Source organism: Sycon ciliatum, chromosome 10 (assembly GCF_964019385.1).
Source record: "Sycon ciliatum chromosome 10, ocSycCili1.1, whole genome shotgun sequence".
NCBI lineage: Eukaryota > Metazoa > Porifera > Calcarea > Leucosolenida > Sycettidae > Sycon > Sycon ciliatum.
In genome coordinates this window covers 29,603,081-29,616,194 of record NC_088652.1, presented here as the reverse complement: position 1 = coordinate 29,616,194, position 13,114 = coordinate 29,603,081, and the positions used below count along the sequence as shown (strand labels likewise).

The 13,114-nt window shown below is 51.4% G+C and overlaps 1 protein-coding gene and 1 long non-coding RNA gene across 2 annotated transcripts in view; one reads left to right on the top strand and one right to left on the bottom strand.

Annotated features, from left to right (window-relative positions):
- The window catches only part of LOC135825674 (uncharacterized), a 17,903-nt gene extending 16,819 nt beyond the window's left edge, over positions 1-1,084 (top strand). Inside the window, exon 3 of the long non-coding RNA XR_010555106.1 lies at positions 984-1,084. This is a non-coding gene — a long non-coding RNA (uncharacterized LOC135825674). The remainder of the gene's footprint in view (positions 1-983) is intronic.
- Positions 1-13,114, bottom strand: part of LOC135826523 (uncharacterized) — a 51,854-nt gene that overhangs the window by 27,298 nt on the left and 11,442 nt on the right. The gene's annotated exons all lie outside the window — the stretch shown is intronic.

Below are 13,114 nucleotides of genomic sequence, written 5' to 3'. Positions count from 1 at the left end.
ACCTGCCAACTTTGTATTTTCTGTTATGTACGGACATGTACCACACCGAGCAAGTCGTATTATTTTGAATCGTTGAGTCAATCTTGGTTGTGCACAAATGATCCGTGTGTCGAGTCCAGGGTTTAAACGACTCCCTGGCGCTAGCCAAGAGTAGGAGAAGGAAACTTGGAGTCACGAAATCGATAATGATTATTATCACACTAATGCAAACAAATGCAAAAGTCAGCTGGTCCTCCCCGATGATCACCGAAACTGCGAATGAAGCTACTTCTAGCATTGTGTGCAGACTGAGCGAGCTCCCCTCAAAATAGGGAAATATCCTGAACTTGAAATTGGTACCAGTCTAACCAAGGATATTCTGTCCATACACGGGAGGATGGCAAGTTGCACTCGGTGTTCAATACCGCCGAGGCAGAGGGTAATACACGACGAAAGGGAAACTGGCTATTTTTCTGTCATTCTGAATTTCATGCTTATGCAATCATCAGGCATCATGAGGATGCTATTGACCAAGGCAGTATATATGCCAGGTGAAATATTGTTACTTTTTGGTGTGGTGCTATATACTGGGTGGTGATTTGGTAGATCTACTAAGCAGTCTGGAAAATAAACTCTTCATTCATGTGGACGGCTGGTGTTATCAAGCAGTGCTCAAGCTCACTTCTTTGCCGTGGAATGTCTCAGTACTCTTTGTCAGTCTGGTGCTACCTTGTGCACGTCTGACTGTTCAAAATCTGGTTTAGTTGGTGGACTCTGACGCATAACTTGTGCCCTACCGTTTTCCTTGTTTCTTTCTAATATCATTATAATTATTCACAGGATGATGAGCAGCAGCTGCAGCACCCAAAACTTGGCGAAAACGGACATGTATGTTTTCTTGGCTAGGAAACCACTGTGTTCAGACGGCCTGTAAGGTATAAATGGTTGCGGTGGAGTGCACATGTTCTTACTTCAACAATGTGTTTGTGTGTATATTCCTGCAGGTACTGTTGGCTATGATAGTGTTGCAGGTATGGTAGGTAGCAAGCAAGGTAAGGGACTCTATGCAGTGTATCACAACTCACAGACATTCACACTCTATACATACTTGCATACAAGACATGAGCTGGAAGGTTGTTTTCTTGTTACGTGGAAATTTTCTTTGGTTTGAAACTGACAATAACGAGTCGTATATTGTGTATTACATGTAGTTATCAATTCATGACAGAGCTTGTGTGGCAATGTATACCACCACATCTATTGTATACTGGTGTATATGTACATGTATATCACATCTATTGTATACTGGTGTATATGTACATGTATATCACATCTATTGTATACTGGTGTATATGTACATGTATGTCACATCTATTGTGTACTCGTGTACATTACGTGTATGTCCACTTCTTATGATACTTTTTCTCTTTTGTGTCTTTTCCTACTTTTCCTTTTTCCTTTATCTTGCTTTCACTAATCTTGATCGCTTTGTGTCTCCATTGAAGTTTGACTACTACTGGGGGAATAGGCTTGGGATCCATTTTTCTCCTTTTTCTATTGTCCTCGGTCTCCCATATAATGAGCTTTCTGCAGTTCTTTTGCTAGCGACTCTAATTTGGCTGACTGCAGCATCACTGTGCATGATGTCTGAACACAATCTCTCTGTAAACTTGTATGTGACAGTCGTGAACATGTGAACTGTCTTGACTGGCTAGCTGGCATACTCTCTGCAGTTCCCGCAATTCTGCACGTCTGCTTAGCCCTGAGCGGATAATACTGGAAAATTACCGTATTTTCCGGGGTATAAGCCGCACCGGGGTTTAACGCACCCCCCTTTTTGAGGCAAAATATTGACTAAAAGTTGGTATTCGGAGTATAAGCCGCACCCACAAACGGGTTCAACCTGTCCCACCACGCTAGTGCCTCATCGCCAGAGTCTCTAAACACACGCATTGTACATTGGCAGACTGCAGTTCAGGGTGCACTAGACGAGCATTGCCCTGTTAAACGTGTGAATATCAAGAAAGCATACGCTCCAGCCCCATGGATGGATGATGAACTCCGCCTTCTATTGTTTAAGCGCAAACGGGCGCACCGTGCAATGCTCAGACACCCAGACCAGTCAGATCTCGTACAACAGTTTAGAGCACTTCGCAGGCAATGCAAATACCTAACTAGAAAGAACCGGTCGACATACTTCCAAGAACAACTTGTCTGCCACAGAGGCCACCCAAGAGAACAGTGGGGTATTATAAACAATCTACTTGGCAGAGCTAAAGCAAATCAGGAACCTGCTGCTAATGTCTCCGACATCACAAAGACATTTGCGAAAGTCGTGAACGATCCCTCGATTTCTGATAGTGCACCTTGCATGCCCCACGGCCCTCTACCTGAATACTCATTAGCTCAGTTTTCATCAGTCAGTGTTCCGGAAGTGCAATACTACATCCAACGCATGAAAAGCCGTAAAGCCACCGGACCAGACAATGTTCCAGTTGCTGCTTACAAGTTAATCAACGATGAGATCGCTCCCTCACTATCCAAGTTGTTATCTGAATCTCTGACGTCTGGTGAATTCCCAGCTCCGTACAAGTCAGCCCATGTTCGCCCCATCCACAAGCGCGGTGATAGGTCGGTCTCCTCCAACTACAGACCAATATCACTGCTCCCCCATATGTCAAAGTTACTTGAGCACATAGTGCATGATCAACTCATACGCTACATCCAGAATGCACCACCCGCACTGCAACATCTCCCTGCAGAGCAATTCGCCTACCGCAGAGGCCACTCCTGCGAAGACTTGCTGACTTGTGTTACCAACGATTGGATGCTTGCCTTGGACAAGGGTGACTACGTAGTGGCTGCCTTCCTTGATATGTCAAAGGCCTTTGACACTGTCAACCACAACATGTTACTTCAAGAACTACTTGAGATTGGTATTGGCGGAGTCGCTCTGCAATGGTTTCACAGCTACCTTACAAACAGACAACAGTGCGTGGTCACTAAGACTCAACAAGGGCAACCATACACAAGCAACAGAGGCGTTCCACAAGGCTCTGTTTTAGGGCCGTTTCTATTTAACTTGTCCGTGAGGAAACTCCCCGCTGTGCCCAAACACTGCAAAGCCCGTCAATACGCAGATGATGTGTCTTTATACAGGGCGGGGAAGAATGTCCAGAACTTATGCAAAGACCTCACAGAGGACATCATCAAAGTAAAGGAATTCTTGGCAACGAGAGGTCTTATGTTGAACTCCTCGAAAACCCAGCTTGTTGTGTTCAGGCCAAAGTCGAAACCTCTTGACCCCGATGTCAACGTTCAGATTGAAGATGTCACCATCACCCCTAGTGCACACGTGAAATACCTCGGTATAGTTCTTGACGAACATCTCTCCTTGGAGTTCACATTGCACAATTAGAACGTAAAATAGGCTGTAAGTTAGGAATGTTTAGAAAGGTCCGAGACCATTTAACGATCGATGCTAAGAGGGCTTTCTACATCTGTTCCATTCAGTCCATACTTGAGTATGGGTCTAATTCCTTTGCTCACTGCCTTTCTGCCTCCCTCCATGACCGTGTTGTCCGACTTAGTAATAGAGCGCTGCGTATTGTATTTTGCATGCCCCGCCTATCTGATGTCTCCCTTGTTCTTGCCCGCTACCATATCATTCCCTTGTCTGTCAGGTACCAATTCAAGCTGTACGTTCTAACGTACCGTGCGCTTCATGATCTGGCTAGTGTCTTTGTTGCTAACTGTTTCTGTCTCCGCTCTAATTCTACCTGCACTAGTTCTCGCACCCGCTCTCAAGTGTCCTCTTCCCTTGCTCTTCCGACAGCCAAACGTCGCTATGGTTTATTTTCTGTCACTTTCCTTGGCTCTGACCGCTGGAATGCCCTCCCAGCGGAGGTCCGCTCAAGTTCTTCCTTGCATACCTTCCGTAATTCTGTTCTTCATTTTTTAGGGTACCCTGTCAAAAGGCCTTAGGCCTGTGGGGATTGCCCTATCAAAAATTTAATAATAATAATAATAATAAACCTAGATTTTTCACACTCATTGACAAATGGCCTTTCTACAAATTTATTATGGTTATGGAGCTAAATACCATGTTAGATCAGATTATGAAAAATAGAGTCCCCGTATACGCGTACCGTATGGTGTAGCCCACGCACTAAAACTAGTAAAAGTGCCGGGATAGCAACACAGGCGCGAAGCTGAGTCGAATGACAGGTCACATGACGTCAGCATGCATACTGATGTATGCTAAGCATTCATTCGCGCAAGCATATTCGGTGTATAAGCCGCAGGGGCGGTTTTGGTCCGATTTTAAGCGAAAAAAGTGCGGCTTATACCCCGGAAAATACGGTAGAAGATTTTACTGGAAAATTAGCAGATTTTACTGGAAAATTAGCAGATTTTACTGGAAAATTAGCAGATTTTACTGGAAAAACCGTGAAATTGGCAGAACAATGCAAACCTTATGCCTGGCAAATCGTTTTTAGATTCTGCTCCATTCCCTTATCCACATAGCAAGCATGCAGTGAACATACCTGAGAATTGCTAAATTCTGCCTGCACTATCCACTGGTTTAGCATTGCATGTAGTACTTGTGCAGTAGAGGTAGCGGGGAAAGAGTGGTGTTTGTTTTATTTCAGGGGAACACTCGTATAATTATGTAGTTAGTTCTACATAGAGACGGTGGTACTGTAAGTTCTATCTTACACATCAATTGCGAGTCGTATCTATTTCTTAGAGTGCTATTTTATTACCGAATTTGTGTTGTCTCTTTGCTTTAGTTCTTATTTTCAACGTCCTGACGCAAATAACTTTGTGAATAGACCAGTTCTCAACTACTGTTATTGGAAAGGTTTCCTGTCTGAAACCTTTCCATACTGGTGATCGATGTTCCAGTTTTGTGACACGAGAATGGCACGAGAATTAGTGTACCGCTGAGTGTACCGCTATACACGTGGTCAACACGTTGTCGACACTTTGTTGATACTTAGTTGACACGTGACCCTGTCAGCGGTCTGCTTTGTGCCAATGCCACTCGGTAAAGGCTGATGTTGCGTACGAGAAAGCCATCGCACGACAGTCGCGCGACTACTTTCCCGTACGGGAAATAGTTGAGAACTGCAGAATTCTAGAAGTCGACCTGACGGGAAGGAGAACTGCAGAAGTCGACGAAGGCGAACGAGGAGGCCCCTTTTGGTACCCCGTACCGCAAAGTGCCATTGTTTAATGTCTTCTGCAAACGGAACGGCCCCGTAAACGCTGTCGCATCAGTGGACTGAATGCGCAGGACGAAAAGAATGCTGCAAAGACGTCCGCTCTAGGCACATTGGGGGAACTCCTTCCGGTACCCCCATACCGCAAAGTGCCATTGATGATCGATGAATGTCTTCTGCAAGTGGAACGGCCCCGTAAACGCTGTCGCATCGGCGGGCTGAATGCGCAGAACGAAAAATATTGCTAAAATTAAAAGACGTCCGCTCTAGGCCTTTGGAGACATGGTGCGAACTCCTTCCGGTACCCCCGTACCACAAAGTGCCATTGATGAATGTCTTTTGCAACTGGAACGGGCCCGTAAACGTAGACTGAATGCGGAGGACGAAAAATATTGCTGCCAAGATGTCCGCTCTAGGCCTTTGGAGGCATCGTGCAAACTCCTTCCGGTACCCCCGTCCCGAAAAGTGCTATTGAGAATGCACTGACCTGATGCCGTGACAGGAAGGAGAACTGCAGAAGTGGACGAAGACGAACGAGGAGGAATCAGGACGAGCGAGCAATGGCAGGACTGTAAGTAATAGCTCAATTAGAAATGAGAACTTGACATTCATGGCACTCGCTAGTTGCCACTTGCCACTGCATATTTCTTGTCCACTCACAATGTCTCTCCTCTGTCCCTGTGTGTCCACGGCCCTGTTGCTGCACTGGTCCGATGAATCAAATTTTCTTCTGCAACTGGAACGGCCCGGTAAACACTGTCGCGTTGGCGGACTGAATGCGCAGGACGAAAAATATTGCTGCGAAGACGTCCCCTCTAGACGACGGTAAGGCACCCCTTGATATGTTGCCAGTGTGTGCCAGGGTATCGCATGGTGGTGAATGAGGAATGATGAAGGGTACGGTGGGACGGGAGACCTGTTAGTGTTACCTTCTAAGGGGGTGATTATATGTGCAGCTCCAGCCCGGGCTGGTCGACAGGCAGGCCAGCCCGCCTGCAATGGGATCTCACGGTTGTACACAAATTCACACAAAACCTGTGGTGCGTTTACATGGCAAGCGGGCTGGCCCGGCGAGGCGGGATCCCGCCTCGAGGCACCCGGGATCCCGGCTAGGCGGGCCAGAAAAAGCACATTAAAACAGATCAGCCCAGTCCAGAGTTGTATTATTATGGTGTCGACACTGCGGTTATACTACAAAATACTGTAAAATACCAAATTTCAGCAAAATGCAAAATGTCGGCACTTCACGATTTTTGACATTTCGGCGGCGATATATTTTCGGCGTGGGGTAGAGGGCATGGTATAGTGCGACAGATGCTGTGAAAAATTTCATCGGCGTTTTAATTTAGGCGTTTTGGGTCGGTGCCGAATATAGCCGAAATTAAATAGCTGCCGAAAATTTCTATATTTACAGTAGATACTTTAACGTTTTGAGGAAAGTTATAAAAAGAATTCCCGATATTGTCTTGAAAATCTATTGAGCTTTTTGTACAGCAACAAGAGGGACGTGCCGTGAGCACTGTTGTATTTTACAATTGAAGGGGAACTGCTTGCATCATACTTTGATATGGAGAACTAAAAATGTGAAAAACAGGAAAAAGAAACGAGGTGATACAACACACCAAGCATGTGCTATAGCGTGAAAAGAAATCAGCAGAAGAGTACATTGTGCGAGAAAAAAAGTTTTTCGGGTTTATAACATGAGCATGGCTTGCAGCCCTTTCGTAACAGCCCGCGGCAACACACTACAGCCTCGTAGTGTGTTCATTGCATACCCACAACGGGCTGGCGTGTGCTCAGCGCATATAAACTCACTGCGGGCTGGCGTGTGCTCAGCGCATATAAACTCACTGCGGGCTGGCGTGTGCTCAGCGCATATAAACTCACTGCGGGCTGGCGTGTGCTCAGCGCATATAAACTCACTGCGGGCTGGCGTGTGCTCCGCGCATATAAACTCACTGCAGGCTGGCGTGTGCTCAGCGCATACTTTGATATGATATTTGATATGGACAACTAAAAATGTGAAAAAAGGAAAAATAAACGAGGTGATACAACACACCAAGCATGTGCGGGCTGGTGTGTGCTCAGCGCATATAAACTCACTGCGGGCTTGCGTGTGCTCAGCGCATATAAACTCAGTGCGGGCTGGCGTGTGCTCAGCGCATATAAACTCACTGCGGGCTGGCGTGTCCTCAGCTCATTGCATATAAACTCACTGCGGGCTGGCGTGTGCTCAGCGCATATAAACTCACTGCGGGCTGGCGTGTGCTCAGCGCATATAAACATACTGCGGGCTGGCGTGTGCTCAGCGCATATAAACTCACTGCGGGCTGGCGTGTGCTCAGCGCATATAAACTCACTGCGGGCTGGCGTGTGCTCAGCGCATATAAACTCACTGCGGGCTGGCGTGTGCTCAGCGCATATAAACTCACTGCGGGCTGGCGTGTGCTCAGCGCATATAAACTCAGTGCGGGCTGGCGTGTGCTCAGCGCATATAAACTCACTGCGGGCTGGCGTGTGCTCAGCGCATATAAACTCAGTGCGGGCTGGCGTGTGCTCAGCGCATATAAACTCACTGCGGGCTGGCGTGTGCTCAGCGCATATAAACTCAGTGCGGCCTGGCGTGTGCTCAGCGCATATAAACTCACTGCGGGCTGGCGTGTGCTCAGCGCATATAAACTCACTGCGGGCTGGTGTGTGCTCAGCGCGTATAAACTCAGTGCGGGCTGGCATGTGCTCAGCGCGTATGAACTCACTGCGGGCTGGCGTGTGCTCAGCGCATATAAACTCACTGCGGGCTGGCGTGTGCTCAGTGCATATAAACTCAGTGCGGGCTGGCGTGTGCTCAGCGCATATAAACTCACTGCGGGCTGGCGTGTGCTCAGCGCATATAAATTCACTGCGGGCTGGCGTGTGCTCAGCGCATATAAACTCACTGCGGGCTGGCGTGTGCTCAGCGCGTATAAACTCACTGCGGGCTGGCGTGTGCTCAGCGCATATAAACTCAGTGCGGGCTGGCCTGTGCTCAGCGCATATAAACTCACTGGGGGCTGGCGTGTGCTCAGCGGATATATACTCACTGCGGGCTGGCGTGTGCTCAGCGCATATAAACTCAGTGCGGGCTGGCGTGTGCGCAGCGCATATAAACTCACTGCGGGCTGGCGTGTGCTCAGCGCATATAAATTCACTGCGGGCTGGCGTGTGCTCAGCGCATATAAACTCACTGCGGGCTGGCGTGTGCTCAGCGCGTATAAACTCACTGCGGGCTGGCGTGTGCTCAGCGCATATAAACTCAGTGCGGGCTGGCGTGTGCTCAGCGCATATAAACTCACTGCGGGCTGGCGTGTGCTCAGCGCGTATAAACTCACTGCGGGCTGGCGTGTGCTCAGCGCATATAAACTCAGTGCGGGCTGGCGTGTGCTCAGCGCATATAAACTCACTGCGGGCTGGCGTGTGCTCAGCGCGTATAAACTCACTGCGGGCTGGCGTGTGCTCAGCGCATATAAACTTTCTGCGGGCTGGCGTGTGCTCAGCGCATATAAACTCAGTGCGGGCTGGCGTGTGCTCAGCTCATATAGACTCCCTGCGGGCTGGCGTGTGCTCAGCGCATATAAACTCACTGCGGGCTGGCGTGTGCTCAGCGCATATAAACTCACTGCGGGCTGGCGTGTGCTCAGCGCATATAAATTCACTGCGGGCTGGTGTGTGCTCAGCGCATATAAACTCACTGCCGGCTGGCGTGTGCTCAGCGCATATAAACTCACTGCGGGCTGGCGTGTGCTCAGCGCATATAAACTCACTGCGGGCTGGTGTGTGCTCAGCGCATATAAATTCACTGCGGGCTGGTGTGTGCTCAGCGCAGATAAACTCACTGCGGGCTGGCGTGTGCTCAGCGCGTATAAACTCACTGCGGGCTGGCGTGTGCTCAGCGCAGATAAACTCACTGCGGGCTGGCGTGTGCTCAGCGCATATAAACTCAGTGCGGGCTGGCGTGTGCTCAGCGCATATAAACTCACTGCGGGCTGGCGTGTGCTCAGCGCATATAAATTCACTGCGGGCTGGCGTGTGCTCAGCGCATATAAACTCACTGCGGGCTGGCGTGTGCTCAGTGCATATAAACTCAGTGCGGGCTGGCGTGTGCTCAGCGCATATAAACTCACTGCGGGCTGGCGTGTGCTCAGCGCATATAAATTCACTGCGGGCTGGCGTGTGCTCAGCGCATATAAACTCACTGCGGGCTGGCGTGTGCTCAGCGCGTATAAACTCACTGCGGGCTGGCGTGTGCTCAGCGCATATAAACTCAGTGCGGGCTGGCCTGTGCTCAGCGCATATAAACTCACTGGGGGCTGGCGTGTGCTCAGCGGATATATACTCACTGCGGGCTGGCGTGTGCTCAGCGCATATAAACTCAGTGCGGGCTGGCGTGTGCGCAGCGCATATAAACTCACTGCGGGCTGGCGTGTGCTCAGCGCATATAAATTCACTGCGGGCTGGCGTGTGCTCAGCGCATATAAACTCACTGCGGGCTGGCGTGTGCTCAGCGCGTATAAACTCACTGCGGGCTGGCGTGTGCTCAGCGCATATAAACTCAGTGCGGGCTGGCGTGTGCTCAGCGCATATAAACTCACTGCGGGCTGGCGTGTGCTCAGCGCGTATAAACTCACTGCGGGCTGGCGTGTGCTCAGCGCATATAAACTCAGTGCGGGCTGGCGTGTGCTCAGCGCATATAAACTCGCTGCGGGCTGGCGTGTGCTCAGCGCGTATAAACTCACTGCGGGCTGGCGTGTGCTCAGCGCATATAAACTTTCTGCGGGCTGGCGTGTGCTCAGCGCATATAAACTCAGTGCGGGCTGGCGTGTGCTCAGCTCATATAAACTCCCTGCGGGCTGGCGTGTGCTCAGCGCATATAAACTCACTGCGGGCTGGCGTGTGCTCAGCGCATATAAACTCACTGCGGGCTGGCGTGTGCTCAGCGCATATAAATTCACTGCGGGCTGGTGTGTGCTCAGCGCATATAAACTCACTGCCGGCTGGCGTGTGCTCAGCGCATATAAACTCACTGCGGGCTGGCCTGTGCTCAGCGCATATAAACTCACTGCGGGCTGGTGTGTGCTCAGCGCATATAAACTCACTGCGGGCTGGTGTGTGCTCAGCGCAGATAAACTCACTGCGGGCTGGCGTGTGCTCAGCGCGTATAAACTCACTGCGGGCTGGCGTGTGCTCAGCGCAGATAAACTCACTGCGGGCTGGCGTGTGCTCAGCGCATATAAACTCAGTGCGGGCTGGCGTGTGCTCAGCGCATATAAACTCACTGCGGGCTGGCGTGTGCTCAGCGCATATAAATTCACTGCGGGCTGGCGTGTGCTCAGCGCATATAAACTCACTGCGGGCTGGCGTGTGCTCAGCGCATATAAACTCACTGCGGGCTGGTGTGTGCTCAGCGCGTATAAACTCAGTGCGGGCTGGCATGTGCTCAGCGCGTATGAACTCACTGCGGGCTGGCGTGTGCTCAGCGCATATAAACTCACTGCGGGCTGGCGTGTGCTCAGTGCATATAAACTCAGTGCGGGCTGGCGTGTGCTCAGCGCATATAAACTCACTGCGGGCTGGCGTGTGCTCAGCGCATATAAATTCACTGCGGGCTGGCGTGTGCTCAGCGCATATAAACTCACTGCGGGCTGGCGTGTGCTCAGCGCGTATAAACTCACTGCGGGCTGGCGTGTGCTCAGCGCATATAAACTCAGTGCGGGCTGGCCTGTGCTCAGCGCATATAAACTCACTGGGGGCTGGCGTGTGCTCAGCGGATATATACTCACTGCGGGCTGGCGTGTGCTCAGCGCATATAAACTCAGTGCGGGCTGGCGTGTGCGCAGCGCATATAAACTCACTGCGGGCTGGCGTGTGCTCAGCGCATATAAATTCACTGCGGGCTGGCGTGTGCTCAGCGCATATAAACTCACTGCGGGCTGGCGTGTGCTCAGCGCGTATAAACTCACTGCGGGCTGGCGTGTGCTCAGCGCATATAAACTCAGTGCGGGCTGGCGTGTGCTCAGCGCATATAAACTCACTGCGGGCTGGCGTGTGCTCAGCGCGTATAAACTCACTGCGGGCTGGCGTGTGCTCAGCGCATATAAACTCAGTGCGGGCTGGCGTGTGCTCAGCGCATATAAACTCACTGCGGGCTGGCGTGTGCTCAGCGCGTATAAACTCACTGCGGGCTGGCGTGTGCTCAGCGCATATAAACTTTCTGCGGGCTGGCGTGTGCTCAGCGCATATAAACTCAGTGCGGGCTGGCGTGTGCTCAGCTCATATAAACTCCCTGCGGGCTGGCGTGTGCTCAGCGCATATAAACTCACTGCGGGCTGGCGTGTGCTCAGCGCATATAAACTCGCTGCGGGCTGGCGTGTGCTCAGCGCATATAAATTCACTGCGGGCTGGTGTGTGCTCAGCGCATATAAACTCACTGCCGGCTGGCGTGTGCTCAGCGCATATAAACTCACTGCGGGCTGGCGTGTGCTCAGCGCATATAAACTCACTGCGGGCTGGTGTGTGCTCAGCGCATATAAACTCACTGCGGGCTGGTGTGTGCTCAGCGCAGATAAACTCACTGCGGGCTGGCGTGTGCTCAGCGCGTATAAACTCACTGCGGGCTGGCGTGTGCTCAGCGCAGATAAACTCACTGCGGGCTGGCGTGTGCTCAGCGCATATAAACTCAGTGCGGGCTGGCGTGTGCTCAGCGCATATAAACTCACTGCGGGCTGGCGTGTGCTCAGCGCATATAAATTCACTGCGGGCTGGCGTGTGCTCAGCGCATATAAACTCACTGCGGGCTGGCGTGTGCTCAGTGCATATAAACTCAGTGCGGGCTGGCGTGTGCTCAGCGCATATAAACTCACTGCGGGCTGGCGTGTGCTCAGCGCATATAAATTCACTGCGGGCTGGCGTGTGCTCAGCGCATATAAACTCACTGCGGGCTGGCGTGTGCTCAGCGCGTATAAACTCACTGCGGGCTGGCGTGTGCTCAGCGCATATAAACTCAGTGCGGGCTGGCCTGTGCTCAGCGCATATAAACTCACTGGGGGCTGGCGTGTGCTCAGCGGATATATACTCACTGCGGGCTGGCGTGTGCTCAGCGCATATAAACTCAGTGCGGGCTGGCGTGTGCGCAGCGCATATAAACTCACTGCGGGCTGGCGTGTGCTCAGCGCATATAAATTCACTGCGGGCTGGCGTGTGCTCAGCGCATATAAACTCACTGCGGGCTGGCGTGTGCTCAGCGCGTATAAACTCACTGCGGGCTGGCGTGTGCTCAGCGCATATAAACTCAGTGCGGGCTGGCGTGTGCTCAGCGCATATAAACTCACTGCGGGCTGGCGTGTGCTCAGCGAGTATAAACTCACTGCGGGCTGGCGTGTGCTCAGCGCATATAAACTCAGTGCGGGCTGGCGTGTGCTCAGCGCATATAAACTCGCTGCGGGCTGGCGTGTGCTCAGCGCGTATAAACTCACTGCGGGCTGGCGTGTGCTCAGCGCATATAAACTTTCTGCGGGCTGGCGTGTGCTCAGCGCATATAAACTCAGTGCGGGCTGGCGTGTGCTCAGCTCATATAAACTCCCTGCGGGCTGGCGTGTGCTCAGCGCATATAAACTCACTGCGGGCTGGCGTGTGCTCAGCGCATATAAACTCACTGCGGGCTGGCGTGTGCTCAGCGCATATAAATTCACTGCGGGCTGGTGTGTGCTCAGCGCATATAAACTCACTGCCGGCTGGCGTGTGCTCAGCGCATATAAACTCACTGCGGGCTGGCGTGTGCTCAGCGCATATAAACTCACTGCGGGCTGGTGTGTGCTCAGCGCATATAAACTCACTGCGGGCTGGTGTGTGCTCAGCGCAGATAAACTCACTGCGGG